The following is a 16,708-nucleotide window of genomic DNA, read 5'->3' as shown; positions in this document are numbered from 1 at the left end:
TCGCTGAGGGCATCGGCGCCAGTGGCCATGTGCAGGCTGGCGTCGCACTGTCACAGACAGGGTTTGCCAACCCCCTGGGCTCCATGGCTGCAAACCTGCAGACCCCTGTCGATACCAGCACGGGCCTCCAGGACTGGCAGTGCCAGATGTCGGGGGGGCGTCGGATGGCCAGTCCGTTCGCATCCCCCACCCATGTAGAGGCCTGGGGGCCATCGGGCACCCCGAGGGAGGAGGAGGTGGTGTGGTCCGTCCCGGCTCCCCCTGTAGGGGAGGTCCCGGAACACCGCGACACCTCGGACTCCCCCCCTTTCTGTCCCAGGTGCATCGGGTGGGCAACGGGCAGGACAGGCTGGCAGCTCGCCATCCCAGTCGCCCGGGCCGCAGCCTGGCCCATCTAGGCCAGGATGCCCCAGGAAACGGCCGCCAAAGGAATCCAGTGTCAGAGGGCAGGAATCACAGGAGTCCACCTCCAGTTCTGCTGTACCGTCTGGGGAACCACGTAGACATAGTCAAAGGGCCCGTCAGGCCAAACAATTAGACACTGAGTAAGTTGGCACGGGTGCAGGGCACAGATGAGTTTTAGGGGCTAGGGCATGTGCATGAACTTGTTTGGTTATTAAAGTCAATGTTACACCTACAGAAGCTGCCTTTGTGCTCTGTCCAAAGCGTGCGGGGGTGTCATGTACGTTGAGCGCAAGTGTGTGTGTGAGGGGTGGTCTTACCTCAGCCCCAGGTGAGTTTGCCCCATTCCCCCTGGGCCGCCATCAACATCCCCCCGGGCAGAGGACGGGACTGTGCACTGCAGTGTCACAGCCGCATGCAGGGATGGTCCGGGTGGATGGTGGAACTGTGGCCATGGGTCAGACATAGTCCAACGATGTGAGCCAGGAGCTCACCGCAGGGCGGGTTGTCATCATCCTCCATGGCCTGCAATAGACACGCGTCCACCCGCAACTGTGTGAGCCCGGCCCGTTGTGCCACAGGTGGATCGGCAATGGGGGGGTGGTGTGCATGCGGGTGGGGTGGGTGGGGTTGGGGAGGGGGGTGAGGGTGCTGGGTGGGTGGATGGGTGGGGGGTGTGGGTGGTCGGCTGTTGCCATGGTTTGCGGTCTGTGGCCATACTACCCGATTCCCACGCCCATCTAGTCAGTGAAGCGGGAGGCTATCAGTCTGTCCCGTGCCCGCTGGGCCAGCTGGTAACGGTGGACAGCCACCCGCCTGTGTCTACCCCGTCTGCCCTGACCATTGCCCCCATCCCCCTCATCTGGGGAGGACTGGGCCTCTTCCTGCTGCTCCTCCACTCCGCCCTCCTCTGCCTGCGGCACATCGCCCCTCTGCTGGGCTATGTTGTGCAGGACGCAGCACACCACAATGATGCGGCCGACCCTATCTGACCGATACTGGAGGGCGCCCCAGAGAGGTCCAGGCACCTGAAACGCATCTTCAGCACGCCAAAGCACCTCTCTATCACTCCCCTTGTCGCTACATGGGCATCATTGTAGCGGTTCTCCGCCTCATTGCGTGGCCTCCGTATAGGCGTCATCAGCCACGATCGCAATGGGTAGCCCCTGTCGCCCAGCAACCAGCCCCTCAGCCGGGGATGGCGTCCCTCGTACATGCTGGGATGGATGACCGCGACAACACGTATGAGTCGTGTACACTGCCTGGGTAACGGGCACAGACTTGCAGGATCATCATGCGGTGGTCGCAGACCACCTGTACATTCATCGAATAGGTCCCCTTCCTATTGGTGAACACGGCCCTGTTATCTGCAGGTGGCCGCACGGCGACGCGTGTCTATTGCATCCATCAATCGCGCCCTGGACCATGGGGAACCCGGCCACGGCAGAGAAGCCCACGGCCCGGGCATCTTGGCTGACCTGGTCCACAGGGAAGCGGATGTAGCGGTGCGCCATGGCATATAGGGCATCTGTCACTGCCCGGATGCACCGATGCACCGATGTCTGCGATATGCCGGACAGGTCCCCACTCGGTGCCTGGAATGACCCCGTTGCATAAACGTTCAGGGCCACCGTAACCTTGACAGACACGGGGAGAGGGTGTCCCCCGCCAGTGCCACGCGGTGACAGCTGTGCCAGCAGGTGGCAGATGTGTGCCACGGTTTCCCGCCTCATCCGGAGTCTCCTCCTGCATTCCCGGTCCGTGAGGTCCAGGTATGACTGCCGGGGCCGGTACACACGGGGCGCCCTCGGGTGCCTCCGTTGCCGTGGGGCCGCGACGTCCTCCTCCCCCTCCTCGTCCTGTCAGTCAGGTGTCCCTCCAGCCTGGGTGGCTGCCGCCTGCCCCTCTGCGGCAGCCTGCGCCGCCTCTCTGGCACGCTCCTCCTCCTCCTCCTCCTCATCCAGGGCAACATGGACATTAGCGGCTGCCGCCACGGCGGCCAACATCGCTGGATGATCGGAAAACATCGGGGGGGGGGGGGGGGGAAACGACGACATGTCATCATTGCCCATAGCCCCTCCTTCCCCCCAGCCAGGTGGCATGGACCGCATGGGTCCAACTGTTGGAGGCTGGCACCTGGCCAGGTGGACCAACTCACTTGCCCCCCCATCCCCCTCCCCGGCACGGACCCCCCATCCCCCCCCCCATCCCCCTCCCCGGCACGGACACCCCCATCCCCCTCCCCGGCACGGACACCCCCATCCCCCTCCCCGGCACGGACCCCCCCATCCCCCTCCCCGGCACGGACCCCCCCATCCCCCTCCCCCGGCACGGACCCCCCCATCCCCCTCCCCGGCACGGACCCCCCCATCCCCCTCCCCGGCACGGACCCCCCCCATCCTCCTCCCCGGCACGGACCCCCCCATCCCCCTCCCCGGCACGGACCCCAACCTCCTCCCCGGCACGGCCCCCCCCCCCCCCCCCCCATCCTCCTCCCCGGCATGGACCCCCCCATCCCCCTCCCCACCACGGACCCACCCCCCCCCATCCCCCTCCCCACCACGGACCCACCCCCCCCATCCCCCTCCCTGGCACGGACCCCCCCCCCATCCCCCTCCCTGGCACGGACCCCCCCCATTCCCCTCCCCGGCACGGACCCCCCATCCCCCTCCCCGGCACGGACCCCCCCCATCCCCCTCCGCCAGCACGGACCCCCCCGCATCCTCCTCCCCCGGCACGGACCCCCCCCCCCCCATCCCCCTCCCTGGCACGGACCCCCCTCCCATCCTCCTCCCCGGCACGGACCCCCCCCCCGCATCCCCCTCCCCGGCACGGACCCCAACCTCCTCCCCGGCACGGCCCCCCCCATCCCCCTCCCCGGCACGGACCCCCCATCCCCCTCCGCCGGCACGGACCCCCCCCCCCCCCCATCCTCCTCCCCGGCACGGACCCCCCCCCATCCCCCTCCGCCGGCACGGACCCCCCCCATCCTCCTCCCCGGCACGGACCCCCCATCCCCCTCCCCGGCACGGGACCCCCCCCATCCCCCTCCCCGGCACGGACCCCCCCTCCATCCTCCTCCCCGGCACAGACCCCCCCTCCATCCTCCTCCCCGGCACGGACCCCCCCTCCATCCTCCTCCCCGGCATGGACCCCCCATCCCCCTCCCCGGCATGGACCCTCCCCATCCCCCTCCCCGACACGGACGACCCCAACCTCCTCCCCGGCACGGCCCCCCCCCATCCTCCTCCCCGGCACGGACCCCCCCCATCCCCCTCCCCGGCATGGACCCCCCATCCCCCTCCCCGGCACGGACCCCCCCATCCCCTCCGCCGGCACGGACCCCCCCATCCCCCTCCCCGGCACGGACTCCCCCCCCCATCCTCCACCCCGGCACGGACCCCCCCCATCCCCCTCCCCGGCACGGATCCCCCATCCCCCTCCCCGGCACGACCCCCCTCCCGGCACTCCCCCGGTGCCCAACCCACTCTAACCACCCCCCCCGCCGCACACACACACACACACACAACCCGAGACACGCCTCTCCCCACACATTCAGACTGCGGCCACGCCATCGCCTGCCCAGCGGCCAACCCCCCAGGCCGTCACTCACCTCGGCAACCGGCGGGGGCGGGATTCACGGCGGCCAACGGCCATTCTCCGACCCGCTGGGGGGGGTCGGAGAATGACGCCCCAGAACTCAGACTTTATGGCACCCGAGAGATCGGAGGAATTCGGCCTGATTGGTTTCCTGCCCGGCGACCGGCGGTCATTGGGTCCGACCTGAGTGGAATGGAATTCAGTGGACGCAGGGGGTGACAGTCAGATCCTGGACAGTCAGAGAGGAAGCTGTGAGTGTCGACATCTCTCTCGCTTTCTGCAGGAATGCTGCCTACTGCTGATTTCGGAACCTGCAGAGAAGCTTTTGAGACCTGGCTGAATCCATAGTGAAAACCAGACTGGAAGCAAAAACCTCCAACTGAAGGCCGAGATTGAAGAAGGGTAACGGGAAGATGTTCATCTGAAACTAGAAGTCAGAGTGACACTTCTTGTTGAATTTCCACGGCAGTTTTTCCTTCTAATGTTTTATCTGGAAGTTTTGCTCTCTCTGCGTCTAGACAGATATGGTCTTAGTGCCTGAGAAAAAAACCTTCCAGTGTTCAATTGCACAACCAAAGATACACAACCACTTTGGTTAAGAATAACTCCAGGTAACTAACGCTAGTTACTGCCAATATTCCTGCTATCAGCACAATCATTCAACACATCTCTCTTTAGCATGGTCACCACGGGCTGGATTCTCCGTTGATCAACGCCGCAATCGGGAAAGGCGATTGGGCAGAGAATCGTGGCGGGGGGGGGCCGGTTCGTGCCCAATCGCAATTCTCCATCGGCTCGACAGCGGCGTCAACGCGTTCCGCTCCGCACGTACGGGAAACGCTGCTTGTATATCATCCGCGGGCCTGACCCGGATATTCTCCAGGGCCTCCGCGATTCTCCAGCTCCACCGGTTTGGGGGGGGGGGGGGGGGCGCATTCCTGAGGCCGAGGTTCACCTGCGCTTTTGAAAACCGGGAACCAGGCGCCTTGGCTGAGAGAGAGAGGAGGTACGACTCGGAGAGGCGCGATGGTGGGCTGACGGTCCTGACACTGGCTGGGCTGGCTGGGAGGGTGGGTGGGGGGGGGGGGGGGTCCTGCCAGGGCCAGTGGGGCGATGAGGGGGACAGGCCTTGGGGCCGAGGCGACCCCCCCCCCCCACCCCAAGGGACTGGAGCTGTGTCCAGGCACCGATCGCTATTGCCGCGACCTGCAAGGCTGCCATCTCGCTGCGCACCCCACTTACCACCCGCCTGCGGAGTGCCCACGGGCTGTACGGGCGGCACCTTCCCCACACCCCAGTCCCCACTGCCACCCCCCCCCACCTTGGCCACCCTCCCGCCTGTAACCCTCTACGTGGGTGCAGGCCCAGGGTTGGCAGTAACAGCGGGTATGGTCCACGTGGCGGAGGATGATGACGACCCGCTCTGCGATGACCTCTGGCGCTTCCGCATCGGAAGGCACTTCCCACCTTTGCGATTCCTGAATGCCAGCTGGCCAGTCCATCGCACGGTCCCATCGGATCCCTGGAGTGGCAGAGGTGGGGACAGTGGGCAAAATTGCCATCAATGGGAAATGCCAACGACAAGCAGCGGGAAGAGGGAAGAGAGAATCTCACTGCCAGCCAAGGGTGTGCCGTCGGGAAATTCCCGGCTCGGAGCCCGGAGGATGCTGCCCAATCATATGTCAACATTCATTTGTCGTTGGTGGATTGGAGAGGCTTTTTCCAACACACCAGGAGATTTGACGACACTTCACCAAAGCTTCACTGCGGCGTGCTTTGTGGCTCTAATCCGTAGGCGGTTGGCATAGTGTTCACAAAAACCACAAATAACTTTTAAATTGAGCGATGTCCGCGAAGCCATACTCGTTACAATTCCATCCAGCTCCTTCTGGGGCAGGAAATCTCCCCTCTTCACCTGGTCTGGCCGACAGAGACCAACAGCAATGTAGTTGACTCTTCAATGCCCTGTAGCCACCTGGGTTGGCCACTTCCCAACTTAAAATGGAGAACTGCAAAGGCTGAAGGGAAATTCAGCCAACACAGGCAAAGACTAGCAAATACAGAAATCAAGTGTATTGAAACCTGCTAGAAACCAGACAGCACTGAAACCAGCAGCCATCAGCATCGTAATGAGCGATTCCAAGGCACAATTGCAACACTCAAGGTGAATAAAGCCAAGCCAGACTCCTCGGCGCCAGCAGGAGCCAAGACAAAGGAAGGCCAACGGACATTTAGGGACCGCCCAGCGATCAGGGAACAACTCCAGTATAGGAGAAATCGATCCAAATGATCGGAACGCAGTCCAATCATTTGAAACCAGGTACGGGGTCCGCCCCAAAGGGCGGGAAGCCCCTGGGGACTATAAAGTAAAGCCCCCAAGTTCAAATCGTCCTTCTTGGCAGGGTCACTCGGCAACGCAAAGCAACCCCTGAGAGTGAACTGTCCAGCGGCCGCCAACCAAGTAAGCCTCAAGTCCACGCTCGCTACGAGATAGGCGCTCCTCGCTACCAGTCCATACCAGCTTTTGTATCCTGCAGACTCAGGACCTGAACGAAAGGCTATTTGTTCCCCTGACCTGGTGGGCCAGTCCGAAGCTAAGTATAGGCCTTTTAGTGCTAGGAATAGTCTAGAAAGTAGAGTTTATGCATGAGTAGTGATTTACTGTATATAATAAATGTGCTTTGATTTGAATCTTACTAATTGGTGTGTTGAGTTATTGATCATTACTTGAACTTGAACCTCGTGGCGGTATCATAAAGATACCGGGCGAATCTTTATGATACCGCCACAGAGCAAACAAACAGAGCAAATTACGAATTAAGAGCCAACCGAAAGTTAGCAACATATTACTGAAGAAATCCTGACGGGACCCGATCTAGAAGTGGCTTAACCACTCCAGGAGAACCCAAAATTTGAATTAGAAATCTAATTGGGAATAGAAAAACCACAAGTGTTCAAGCAGTTCTGATCAATCCTCATAATTCGGAAGTGTGTGTATGCATGCGTAACTAACAGGGCTATAAAGTAATACTGATAGATTTTTGTTGCGACAAAACTGTCGGGAGTTTGTATTCCGGAAAATAGCGAAAGCCATACCCGTAATTACATCACCGCCTTAGTACCCCTCGTTCCAAATTTTAAGAAAGTATTCAGAGAGGAAAGATGGCAATGCAACGCCTCATGAACCCTGAAGAATTCGTGGTCACAGTGACCAGCAGCAGAGTATGTCAGTGTCCCGTTTGGGAAGAAGAAATCAGGAAGTACCTCAAAGGGAAAGGATGCCCCCTTTGGAGTGAATTCTGTGACAATGAGGAAACAGGACCCGGGAGTATAGGACATACTTGGTGGGGAAACCTGCCAGAGATTCATAAGAAAAGCTTGGGAAAAGCTCGCAAGCCGATGGCAATCGTGTCCTGTTTGGCACAATAGCGAGGCACAGAGGAGGTTGTTCGGACGCTCCGTAAAGAGATAGAAGGAGTACATCGAATGAGTAAGGTCGATGTAAGTGAGGTTGAGAAAGAGAACATGGAATTAAAAAGGAAGTTAGCAGCAAAGGACGGAGAGGTGGATGATGCCAAGCGGGCACACCAGTCTTGTCTGGCGCACCTAAGCAGCTTCCAGACACAGTACGAAAAGGCCTATCAGGACACGCAACGTGCAGTCCTGGTAAGAGAGGAAACAGAGAAACAGGTAGAGGCATTGCAAAGGCAGTGTAGCGACCTGAAAGCAGCATTATGAGCACTCCATGCTGCCACCACGGAGCACAGACAGAGCTCACTAGATCACGCAAAGTGCCGGAAGCAGAATGCAGTTTTGCTTTCAGTTCAGAATGGGTTCCAGAGCAGCTTTGGATCCCAGTTAGATACAGAAGACGGCCCGGATTGGGAAGAATTAAATGAGACCGCGCATAGATATGCTCAGGGAACATGTGCGCAAGGAAAGCCCCAGAAGAGAAAAGCGCCCCAACCCCCCACATCGCAGATAGTTCAGGCACCAATGAATCCAGTAACCACCCACCGCGCAGTCACATCGGAAGGAGACACGGAACTCCTGTACACGACCCCTTAACCGTGACCCAATTACGGGACGCGTGCGAGAAAATCACGCCGTTCCTCCCCACCTCAGACCCCCACCACTTCTTTGCCAGAGTAAAGCAGCAGGCGACCATGTACGGCCTGGATGAGCGTGAGCACGTGAAGCTCACAGTTTTGAGTTTCGATCCTTCAGTCGTAGCAGCCCTTCCCGACCCACAGAATGTAGGAGGAGGTACCCTTGCAGAGATGCACGCAATCCTAGATGCGATCGGCTACAACAGAGGTGACCCCGTAGAAGGCCTGAATAAGTGCAGGCAGAAAAAGACAGAACACCCCACAGCGTTTGCTGGACGCCTGTGGATTCATTTCACCGCAGTTTTGGGAAATTTAGAACGCGCCCATTTGTCCCAAGACGGTATGGCCAAACGGACCCGCACCCTTATGTCCCATGCCACAGAGGCAGGACAAAAAACCTGTATGAATTATGACCCTTCAGAGGAAGCCCACAATGAGAAATGGGTTTTAAAAAGATTGTCCCGCACCTGGGAGCAGTCTGTCCAAAACAAACCCGCAGTTCGGAAACCCGAGGAACAGCAGGCAGAAGCAGACATCCAAGCGGTGAAAACGCACCAGAACCCCGCATGGGTGAACGAAGGCAGGAACAGCCCCCCACAGACACCACAGGAGTGTTACAACTGCGGACAGTTAGGACACTTTGCACGAGAATGCAATGCCCCATGAAAGCCACAGAGAGCCCAGCAGGCAGGCTCTCTGAATAAGAATAGGACAGAGCCCAAACATAGCGTTAGCACCCGTTAAGACCAGACGGACCTGAACGGAACGGACTGGCGGTGTTCGGGCTCCCCCAGTTGGGTCTGCGACACCCTTTGGGATAGGTCCGGCCGACCAGTAGTTGCAGCAAAGATACGGGGACAACCCATCAAATTTCTCTGGGACACAGGAGGGTCCCGCACCACAATTAATTCCTCCACCATGTTCCAAAAGGACACGTGGCCCACTACAGCCACCATCACCCTCAGCGGCTTTACAGGCCACTCACAGCAAGGACACATCACAGCCCCTGTACCCATTCAAATCAGCAACATCACCACTAAGCACCCCATAGTCTTAGTCAATCTACCCCACACAGCAGAACACATTTTGGGAATCGATTTTATGAATTCCCACAACCTGTCCTTTGATCCAGTCAATCAATGTGTCTGGAAGATGGCAAAATCCGCGAGAGCCCCCGCAACATTCACAATAGGTGAATACGCAAACAAGATTAGCGCAGTCGGCGAATTTTGGTTTGACCCGACCACGATTAGCACGGACAAGCAGGTTAGGGCAGTTCTGCAGAAGCACAGGACAGCATTCGCGACCCACAAACACGACTGTGGCCGGATGACTGGCTCCGTACAAATCACAGGACCTGACCCTAGACCCCAAAAGCAATACGGATTTCCCCAAGAGGCAGAGGGAGAAATCGCAAAAGTTATCGACAGCTGATTAGAGCAGGGCGTACTCAGATCAGTAGCCTCCACTAATAACGCCCCGATTTGGCCAGTGAGAAAGCCCGATGGATCATGGCGACTGACCATTGATTATCGGGAACTCAACAAAGTCACCCCCGCAGCAGCCCCCACGGTAGCCACAGGTCCCGAGACCATGCTCAAACAGGGACTCAATTCCCGCTATTTCACGGTTTTGGACGTCAGTAACGGATTCTGGTCCATTCCATTGGCAAAGGCGTGCCAGTACAAATTTGCCTTCACCTTTAAAGCACAGCAGTACACGTGGACATGCCTGCCACAAGGATTCCACAACTCCCCCTCCATTTTCCACCGACAGCTGGCAAATGGTTTGTCAGAATTTTCTCGCCCCGAATGTCTGGTCCAGTATGTGGACGACCTATTACTGCAGACAGACACCAAGGCAGAGCACATCGAGCTTCTGGCCGAACTCCTGGAACTCCTACAGAAAATTGGTTGCAAAGTAAACCCCAAAAAGGCCCAGATTTTGGAAAACAAAGTGATATATTTAACTTTCGGTTGGCTCTTAATTTGTAATTTGCTCTGTTTGTTTAACCTTTGCTCTCGAGTCGCCAGGTATCTTGATGATACCGCCACGAGGTTCAAATTCAAGTAATGATCAATAACTCAACACACCAATTAGTAAGATTCAAATCAAAGCACATTTATTATACACAGTAAATCACTACTCATGCATAAACTCTACTTTCTAGGCTATTTCTATAACTAACAGGCCTATACTTAGCTTCGGACTGGCCCACCAGGTCAGGGAAACAAATGGCCTTTCGTTCAGGTTCTGAGTCTGCAGGATTCAAAAGCTGGTATGGACTGGTAGCTCGGAGCGCCTATCTCGTAGCGAGCGTTGACTTGAGACTTACTTGGTTGGCGGCCGCTGGACAGTTCACTCTCAGGGGTTGCTTCGCGTTGCTGAGTGACCCTGCCAAGAAGGACGATTTGAACTTGGGGGCTTTACTTTATAGTCCCCAGGGGCTTCCCGCCCTTCGGGGCGGACCCCGTACCTGGTTCCAAATGATTGGACTGCGTTCCGATCATTTGAATCGATTTCCCCAATGCTGGAGTTGTTCCCTGATCGTTGGGCGGTCCCTAAGTGTCCGTTGGCCTTCCTTTGTCTTGGCTCCTGCTGGCGCCGAGGAGTCTGGCTTGGCTTTATTCACCTCGAGTATTGCAATTGTGCCTTGGAATTGCTCATTACTATGCAGATGGCTGCTGGTTTCTGTGCTGTCTGGTTTCTTACAGGTTTCAATACACTTGATTTCTGTATTTGCTAGTCTTTGCCTGTGTTGGCTGAATTTCCCTTCAGCCTTTGCAGTTCTCCATTTTAAGTCGGGAAGTGGCCAACCCAGGTGGCTACAGCCCCTCAGAAATGGCCGAGCCAACCCGCTCGATTCAAGGGGCAATAAATATTGTTGCCGCTCGGCGATGTGCACATCCAAATGCATAAATGTTTCAAAGGTTCAAGTCGCGAGAGATAGCACTTCCAAATTGACTAGACCTATTAACAAGGAGCCCCGATTAGCTCCCGTTTATAACCTTTCACCAGGATCAAAGCCTTATCGACGTCCTTGTGAAAGAGAGTTGGAGTGTAGAGGAAAGATCATTAGCTCATGTTCCTGGTGCTAATCAGTGACTGTATTACGCTCTGATAATAGGGGTTGATTACCCTTAATGAGGCCTGCTTGACGGCTGCAGCGCACTTCAGCGCCAGCAATGAGCGCAACTCGTAAAGGAGCTCGATCTGCTGCTCGATTGACGGAATCCCTCTCGAACCTGCATTTCGCTACGAGGGAGCCCTTCAACTTCGTCCGTGGGCGGGAGGGACGCAAGGGGGGTGGGGGGGTTTTGAGGGAAAAGCAGTTCCGTTTAACCGATGGGAAATACAAACATTTTTAAAAAATTCCACCCTCCTCCCCTCCACAAAGCCCCTCGTAAACGTGGTGCACGGTGACCTTGTACTCTGCATCCACCTCGATAATGATCAATGCTGAGGAAATTAGCAAGCTGCAGTCCACAATAATAATTGCACCTGGGCTCATAAATCTTAATATTAAAGTTCACTTTGATAATACTTTGAGGGCTTTAACCGGATGTCTTGGTGCCTCTGCTCAGTGATGTGTGATTCTGGTTTCTCCACAGTGTTCATGGTGGGGGGGGGGGGGGGGGGGCTTGTTTGTGCAACATTTGACAAGAGTCAACAGAGGTAGCGTACCATCCATGGTACAATGGGAAGTATTCTCTGCACTGTCAGTCCAGTGAGTGCACTACGTCTCAAAAATGTTCAAGGGCTCGGCCTCCACAGATTCCTGGGCTACAGGATTCCAAAAGATTTGCCACTCTTTGAGGGAAGAAATTCTTCTTCAAATTCGTATTAAATGCACACCTCCTTATTCTGCGACTGTGCCCTCTCGGGCTACACGCTCCCACCAGTGGAAACATCCTCCCAATACTTACCTTGTCTAATCCCCGAAGAATCTTATGTGTTTCAGTCCATAGAATCGCTACTGTGCTGAAGGAGGCCATTCGGCCCATTGAGTCTGCAGCAGCCCTCCAAAAGAGTAGCCTACCAAGACCCACTCCCCCCCGCTCTATCCCCATAACCCCACCTAACCTGCACATCTTTGGGACTGTGGGAGGAAACCGGAGCACCCGGAGGAATCCCACGCAGACACGGGGAGAAAGTGCAAACTCCGCACAGTCACCCAAGGACGGAATCGAACCTGGGTCCCCGGCGCTATGAGGCAGCAGTGCTAACCACTGTGCTTCCCACGTGCCACCCTGCACCCCCCCCCCCCCCCCCCCCATATCATCATATCACCTCGCACTCTTCTGGTGCATCATGGGGTGCAAGGGGGACACTAGCAACAGGTTGAATTTGCACGCTCGGAGAGGCAGGTCCAGCGCCATGAAATAGTCGAGCTGGAACACAATCGCCTGCCGCTGACTCCTGCTGGTGAGGACTAGCTACAGACCACTTCCCATCGGTTTGTGGGCGTCGTTTGTGGGCGACCACGTCCTGCAGTAGCATCTCGAGATACAGTAAAAAAATCTCGTCAAAGGCTTTTTAACGCGGAGTCAAGGTCTGCAGGGGTCTCATCAAGCCCCTGGCTGAAACGAATGGTGAGCCCAGAAAGTCTAGGACCGAACTAACCTGGAGTTGTGTTTTGATAAAGGGAACTCAACGCTGTTGGAGGATTTTAACTTGGGGAAATGATCGCGCCTCATCGTCCAAAGGTGGACTCTGTGTGGAATCTGGAGACTTTCAAATGGGCAGAAACTGCTTGTCTAGTGCCCCCCTCGCTCCCCTTCTTTAGTCAGTCTGCTCCATAGGCGCACCTGCGAGATGTCGCTGCAACATTGATTCCTCGTCACTAATTTCCCTTCAGAAGTGGTGGTGAGGCACCTTCCTGATTTAATATGTTACAACCTGTCCCCTCTCTAATTTAACGCGTTAAAATCTCCCTCCTCTCTAATTTATCACATTAAAATCTGTCTCCTATCTAATTTATCACATTAAAATCTGTCTCCTCTCTAATTTAACTCATTAAAATCTATCTCCTCTCTAATTTAACACATTAACATCTGTCTCCTCTCTAATATAACACATTAAAATCTGACTCCTCTCTAATTTAACACGTTTAAAATCTGTCTCCTCGCTAATTTAACGCGTTAAAATCTCCCTCCTCTCTAATTTAACACATTAAAATCTGTCTCCTCTCAAATTTAACACATTAAAATCTGTCCCCTCTCTAATTTAACACATTAAAATCTGTCTCCTCACTAATTTAACACATTAAAACCTGTCGCCTCTCTAATTTAACACATTAAAATGTGTCTCCTCTCTAATTTAACACATTAAAACATGTCCCCTCTCTAATTTAACACATTTAAATCTCTCCTCTCTAATTTAACACATTAAAATCTGTCTTCTCTCAAATTTAACACATTTAAATCTGTCCCCTCTCTAATTTAACACATTAAAATCTGCCTTCTCACTAATTTAACACATTAAAACCTGTCGCCTCTCTAATTGAACACATTAAAATCTGCCTCCTCTCTAATTTCACACATTAAAATCTGTCTCCTCTCAAATTTAACACATTAAAATCTGTCCCCTCTCTAATTTAACACATTAAAATCTGTCTTCTCACTAATTTAACACATTAAAACCTGTCGCCTCTCTAATTGAACACATTAAAATCTGCCTCCTCTCTAATTTAACACATTAAAATCTGTCTCCTCACTAATTTAACACATTAAAATCTGTCTCCTCTCTAATTTAACACATTAAAATCTGTCTCCTCTCTAATTTAACACATTAAAACCTGTCCCCTCTCTAATTTAACACATTAAAATCTGCCTCCTCTCTAATTTAACACATTTAAATCTCTCCTCTCTAATTTAACACGTTAAAATCTGCCTCCTCTCTAATTTAACACATTAAAATCAGTCCCCTCTCTAATTTAACACATTAAAATCTGCCTCCTCTCTAATTTAACACATTAAAATCTGTCTCCTCTCTACTTTAACACATTAAAAGCTGTCCCTCTCTAATTTAACACATTAAATCTGTCTCCTCTCCAATATAACACAGTAAAATCTGTCTCCTCTCTACTTTAACACATTAAAAGCTGTCCCCTCTCTAATTTAACACATTAAATCTGTCTCCTCTCTAATTTAACACATTTAAATCAGTCCCCTCTCTAATTTAACACATTAAAATCTGCCTCCTCTCTAATTTAACACATTAAAATCTGTCTCCTCTCTACTTTAACACATTAAAAGCTGTCCCTCTCTAATTTAACACATTAAATCTGTCTCCTCTCCAATATAACACAGTAAAATCTGTCTCCTCTCTACTTTAACACATTAAAAGCTGTCCCCTCTCTAATTTAACACATTAAATCTGTCTCCTCTCTAATTTAACACATTAAAATCAGTCCCCTCTCTAATTTAACACATTAAAGTCTGCCTCCTCTCTAATTTAACACATTAAAATCTGTCTCCTCTGTACTTTAACTCATCGAAATCTGCCTCCTCTCTAATTTAACACATTAAAATCTGTCTCCTCACTAATTTAACATATTAAAATCTGCCTCCTCTCTAATTTAACACATTAAAATCACCCTCCTCTCTAATTTAACACATTGAAATCTGTCCCCTCTCTAATTTAACACATTAAAATCTGCCTCCTCTCTAATTTAACACATTAAAATCTGTCTCCTCTCTACTTTAACACATTAAAGCTGTCCCTCTCTAATTTAACACATTAAAATCTTTCTCCTCACTAATTTAACACATTAAAACCTGTCGCCTCTCTAATTTAACACATTAAAATCTGTCTCCTCACTAATTTAACACATTAAAATCTGTCTCCTCTCTAATTTAACACATTAAAATGTGTCTCCTCTCTAATTTAACACATTAAAACATGTCCCCTCTCTAATTTAACACATTTAAATCTCTCCTCTCTAATTTAACACATTAAAATCTGTCTTCTCTCAAATTTAACACATTTAAATCTGTCCCCTCTCTAATTTAACACATTAAAATCTGCCTTCTCACTAATATAACACATTAAAACCTGTCGCCTCTCTAATTGAACACATTAAAATCTGCCTCCTCTCTAATTTAACACATTAAAATCTGTCTCCTCTCAAATTTAACACATTAAAATCTGTCCCCTCTCTAATTTAACACATTAAAATCTGTCTTCTCACTAATTTAACACATTAAATCCTGTCGCCTCTCTAATTGAACACATTAAAATCTGCCTCCTCTCTAATTTAACACATTAAAATCTGTCTCCTCACTAATTTAACACATTAAAATCTGTCTCCTCTCTAATTTAACACATTAAAATCTGTCTCCTCTCTAATTTAACACATTAAAACCTGTCCCCTCTCTAATTTAACACATTAAAATCTGCCTCCTCTCTAATTTAACACATTTAAATCTCTCCTCTCTAATTTAACACATTAAAATCTGCCTCCACTCTCATTTAACACATTTAAATCTCTCCTCTCTAATTTAACACATTAAAATCTGCCTCCTCTCTAATTTAACACATTAAAATCAGTCCCCTCTCTAATTTAACACATTAAAATCTGCCTCCTCTCTAATTTAACACATTAAAATCTGTCTCCTCTCTACTTTAACACATTAAAAGCTGTCCCTCTCTAATTTAACACATTAAATCTGTCTCCTCTCCAATATAATACAGTAAAATCTGTCTCCTCTCTACTTTAACACATTAAAAGCTGTCCCCTCTCTAATTTAACACATTAAATCTGTCTCCTCTCTAATTTAACACATTAAAGTCTGTCTCCTCTCTAATTTAACACATTAAAATCAGTCCCCTCTCTAATTTAACACATTAAAGTCTGCCTCCTCTCTAATTTAACACATTAAAATCTGTCTCCTCTCTACTTTAACACATTAAAAGCTGTCCCTCTCTAATTTAACACATTAAATCTGTCTCCTCTCCAATATAACACAGTAAAATCTGTCTCCTCTCTACTTTAACACATTAAAAGCTGTCCCCTCTCTAATTTAACACATTAAATCTGTCTCCTCTCTAATTTAACACATTAAAGTCTGTCTCCTCTCTAATTTAACACATTAAAATCAGTCCCCTCTCTAATTTAACACATTAAAGTCTGCCTCCTCTCTAATTTAACACATTAAAATCTGTCTCCTCTCTACTTTAACACATTAAAAGCTGTCCCTCTCTAATTTAACACATTAAATCTGTCTCCTCTCCAATATAACACAGTAAAATCTGTCTCCTCTCTACTTTAACACATTAAAAGCTGTCCCTCTCTAATTTAACACATTAAAATCTGTCTCCTCTGTACTTTAACTCATCGAAATCTGCCTCCTCTCTAATTTAACACATTAAAATCTGTCTCCTCACTAATTTAACATATTAAAATCTGCCTCCTCTCTAATTTAACACATTAAAATCACCCTCCTCTCTAATTTAACACATTGAAATCTGTCCCCTCTCTAATTTAACACATTAAAATCTGCCTCCTCTCTAATTTAACACATTAAAATCTGTCTCCTCTCTACTTTAACACATTAAAGCTGTCCCTCTCTAATTTAACACATTAAAATCTTTCT

The sequence above is a fragment of the Scyliorhinus torazame genome, chromosome 31, assembly GCF_047496885.1.
Source record: "Scyliorhinus torazame isolate Kashiwa2021f chromosome 31, sScyTor2.1, whole genome shotgun sequence".
Taxonomy (NCBI): domain Eukaryota; kingdom Metazoa; phylum Chordata; class Chondrichthyes; order Carcharhiniformes; family Scyliorhinidae; genus Scyliorhinus; species Scyliorhinus torazame.
This window is presented reverse-complemented; position numbering follows the sequence as displayed.